The sequence below is a fragment of the Mya arenaria genome, chromosome 13 (genome assembly GCF_026914265.1).
Source record: "Mya arenaria isolate MELC-2E11 chromosome 13, ASM2691426v1".
NCBI classification, from domain to species: Eukaryota; Metazoa; Mollusca; class Bivalvia; order Myida; family Myidae; genus Mya; species Mya arenaria.
Window position 1 is genome coordinate 60,494,060 of NC_069134.1, and position 5,129 is coordinate 60,499,188.

Sequence of the window (5,129 nt, forward strand, 5' to 3'; positions counted from 1 at the left end):
TCTGCGTAGCAAAAGTTTCGTATCTACATTATTTCATATTCTGTTTAAAAATGTTTTTATTTCTTACACTATAACAATTGTAGCATACAAAAAAACAGTTGTATTTTTTAATAATAATATTACGAACTTTTTTTAAATGACAATCCGCAGTTTCGAAACGGTCTCGAAAAAACGTAAAGGCCCATAACGCGTAATGTAAAAACCACCTGTTGTTGTTTTGGAATTTACCAGGGACTGCCCGCGCCCATTGGTTGCAGTATGGCTTGACTCCGCCCGATCACGATAAAAAGTGTATTTAAATACAAAAAGGGACATCCGTTATTGGTGATTCCAACTCGGAGTCACGTTCAGACTATCGCCTAAGATATTTTTGAAATTTTAGTAAAAGTATCTCTAACTCTAGTAACTTTAAGTAAAAACATTATATGTGGCCTTTGTATCAATACAAAAAAACACCTGCGCGTTTCGACCTTTTGCAATCGGTTCCAGGGTTTGATCGTACGAAAATGTGACTTTAATTGGGACGTGACTGCATAAGCAGTATAATTTAATTTGACAATCGGCAGTAGGAGCCTTCAAGAACGTCCGGCAGCATGTCGCGAATTGACCCCTGCTGATAAATTTTTAAATTGGATAAGTGAAATCGGACCAAAACTAAATTTTCTGAAGCGTAAAGATAAACAAGAAAACAAGTCGGTAGAAATGCGGTGTGTTCTAAAATGATGAAAGTCCGTCAAATATAATATACAAAAGAAGCAAGAACGAATTTCTGAACTTGATAACGCTAAAAGGTTGTTAAAAATGGGCGTGAACGGTGATATCCCTATTGAGGGTATAGCAGCTTAACGTCATATCCGTCCTTGTGCAGGTGATTTAATCATAAAAGATACAGAAACTTTCAAAAATAAAATGGACCGACGATGTGATGGTTATCTTTGGGCAAACGATGGAGCAAAGAAATATCTAAAATAACCCCGACTTTCTTAAAAATAGACATATAATTAATGAAGTTGATGAATAAACAGTCAAACCGCGAGCTTCCACTGATTTTATTAGAATAGAGTATCAACTAGCGAACTGTGATAGAGGATGAAACAGTATTTAAACTAATAGGTACGTCATGGCAACAAAACAGCGATGGAATTGTTTTCCAAAGATTTGTCCATCTTTATTTGATACAAATAGAGAAGAGATTGAAATAGGCAAATCGTCTGGTAAAATTGATAATAATATGAAAAGCTCTGCGGAAGGAGAAATGGCTGCCTCTGAGACCCCCAAAAATAACGACAAGTGCAAAATGTGTCTGCTGTATTAACTTAAAAAAGACTGTCTCACGATGAAATGAAAGATATGTTTGAATTAGCTTTCCAAAAAGATGGATTCATTCTCCAAATTGATATTTACCCTTCTCTTGTTATAATGTTAGGCATGAAGCGAGCATTGAACAATTTAAATGAACCATTATCAGTAGAAACGACCGAGCGCTTTTTGTTTTTAATATATACAACATTGGGCGATGGAATTTTTTATGTAACACCAATTGTGCACAAAACATGTTTTTGTTCAATTCAGAGCCAACGAAACCAGTAGCCTTTTGGTGCATGAAAAAAAAAACAATAAAAAAATCACGAAAGACTATTGCATGTGCTTACTGATCATGAAATTGTCCGAATTTTGTGATGAAAGACACATTTTGCAGCGTGCAGAAAGGTTGGACTAACAAAGGCATTCGAAAATTTAATTCCAATATCAAAAAAGTGCATTGCTGGAACCATACTAAGCGAGATGTTAAAGAAAGGCTAAGACAACGAAAAAGACGACGAAAAGTACACTGTCACCTTATTCCCCAGACCATCAACCAGTACGTGTTACCAAATCACAGCCGCCATAAAATCAATTTGCATTCCAACAAAAAAACCCAGAAATTAATAAGCCTTATGCGATATAAAAATAGACCAAATAATAAAAAAAGAATTGGCCTAAAAATACATAAACCTACTGACTTCGAGTATATATACTGCCCGCACCTGATTAAAAACTAGCAAAGAAAAAGCGCTCGGAAAAGGATGTTATCGAAATTATTTTAGACAATAACACAACCATAAGATGAAAATTGCTATGATAATAATATTTCGGACAATGACAAAAGAAAACATATCTCTAATTCGCCAACATCAACTCCTAACAACAAGAAAAGAAAGTATGTGTAAAGTCGCCTACATTATAGTGCTAATTTCGGACACTGACACTTGTTCGCCATTATTTTAAGATTTAACCGAAGATGAAGCATTAAGAATTTCAGAAAGTACAACAACAACGAAACTTTTAATATCGATGATTAAGGCAAATAGTATATGATAAATGGCGTACTGTTTACATAGATGACAGCAGAATTTTTTTCACAAACAATTTCCGAATAAGAATGAATTACAGTCGACAACTAATATGTCATTTTTTGTAGAAATAAATAAAATAAAGAACACGGACAGAATATTTCGCCGGCAACCAGTCCCCAGTGTCCAAATACATTTCAACGGCATGAGTAATAGGTAGACAAGTTTTCAGTCGTCCGAAGAATGCGTATACGTTTTGGAGAGTTTGAATAATTACAATAAACATTTTAAATTAAACCTACAAACACAACTTCCTCAAATAAATTTAACCTCAACGTTCAACAATACTTTAACATTTCTTGATGTCATCAACAGACAAGTAATAACGATTGTGGACTTATTTCCATTGCGAACGCAGTAGATTTTTAGTTTAATACTGAGAGTTTTTATTTTAACACACTATACAATGTTTCGGAATTACGAGATCACTTTTAATTTAATAATATTTTATTGCATAGTTATAAACATTATTACAATTGTCAAAATATTTACATACATGTTTATAGAAAAGTTTGAAATAAATGTTATCAAAGTTGTATGCAAAAGGGTCGGGCCACAAGTTATCAACAACATTAGTTACGGCCCTCCCCTTATAGTTTCGTTAGAGTTAACAAGATGATTGGTATGTAAAGTAGTATATGCTAAAAAGAGCATAATGCATAATATGCTAAAAGTATATAATGTATTTAATTTGTGAATTTGCGTGTATAAGTAATATTCGTTATATTATTAGAAAAAAGAGAAGAAAAACAACATTGTATCAAACAAGAAAATGAAGAATTGATATAGAAGAAGAAAAAGAAACTGACGAGAGAAAAAAAGGACAGAGAAAAAACATATAAAGGAGACAAAAGCACACACCCCAACCACAACCCTCACATAGCGTTACATCAAATGTTACAGCGCTTATGCTTCCACATGGCTATTTACTATTTCGTATACTCGCTTAGGTAGTTTGCTGGTGAAATCTTCCTGTATGTTTAATATAGGCTTGGACTTGTTGAAAGAGTTTACTATTATCGTCATCAGTTAAACTGTCTATACCATTCAGGAGTTTATCAGGACTTAAAGGGTGATAGGGTCTAGTTTTTGTAAATAAAGTTAATCTCGCATTTTCATATAAAGGACATCTGAAGAAATAATGTTCAGCATCTTCATAACTATTGCCACATTCGCAAAATGGATCGTCACGTAGAAAGTTGTTAAAAAGATCTGCACGAAGATTGCTACATTTGTTTCTTATTCGAGTGTGTTGAATTTGCATTAATCTCTCACCATGATAGTAGTAGTTTGGGACTGTTGGGGGTTTGTACATCTTTTTAAGCTGATATTTAAAAGCTGCTAGTGTGTCAGACATTTTTATTTCTGGGTTAAGATCATTCCATAATTTCGCTGAGGATGGTATCGTGGAATTAGAATACATTTCAGTTCTTCTTGCCAGTGTTTCAAGGTTATCATTATTTCTAAGATTATATGGGGTATTATTTCTAACAAGTTGAGGCATATCGTCAATTAAATAATGTGGCAAGTAACCTCCCTTATATTTATACATCAATATTAGTTTTTGCATTTTTCTTCGATCAGCTAAAGATACCCAACCTATTTCATTTAATAAATTGTTAATAGAGACGGAACGGGTAAGTCCAGTGACTAGTCTTGCCGCCTCATACTGAATTCTTTCTAACATGTCTTTCTCATATTTAGTGCAATTGTCCCAGACTATTGACCCATATTCTAGAATTGGACGAAGGTATGAAATATATATTTGGTTAATAGTGTTCCGCTTCAGTTTATATTTAAGTAGTCTCATAGAGCCCAATACTTTGCCTGCATAATTAATTATAGAGTTAATATGTTCATGCCATTTTCCATTCTCACTAAGTGTTACTCCGAGATGTTTATGGTGTTCAACAAAGTTGAGTTGGCTGTTATTGAAAATAAGAGTTGGACGGTTATCATTGGTTCTTGAGAAGAACATAACTTGCGTTTTAGCAGAGTTAAAAGTTATGAACCATTGCTCTGCCCAACGATGTATTTTATCAAGATCATGATTCAATGTACGTTCAATGTAATTAACATCAGTTGAAGTAACAGCTAGCGAGCTATCATCGGCGAAAAGGCGTGTTATACTTAATAACGGATCAGCTATATCGTTAATATATATAAGGAACAATAAAGGGCCTAACACGGACCCTTGAGGGACTCCAGCATTTATTGACATTTTTTGAGAGAATGATGATTTTACAAAAACGAGACCACTTTCTTTATTGCCATGAAGATTACAAATTTCGTCCGGATTAAGCTTGTATGATTGAAATGGTATTTACTTTTTTTGTAAAATAATTTTTATACTATAAGGAAATTCAATCATGTGCAAAACAATATACATATACAAATCAAAAGACAATGAACTCAGATAAAATTTAATATCATATATCATAGTTTTATTTTTGTAATGTTATCAAATCAACAGACTTGGAAATCCAAGAGGAACATTTTTACTAAGTTACTTGGATATACTTACTGTATGTGTACATTGAACATGAAAGGCCAGCTTGGAAATTCAGTTATACATTTTAAAATGTGATTGTAGCAGGTTAGACGTATTATATTATGCAATTTCTTGATGGACATGTATTATATGCAGCATAAATTGAATGTGAAAGTGTCATTTTTCTGTGCCTGTACCGTAACGTATTTTGGTGACTTACCGATTCAATAATGCCGTTTTGACTG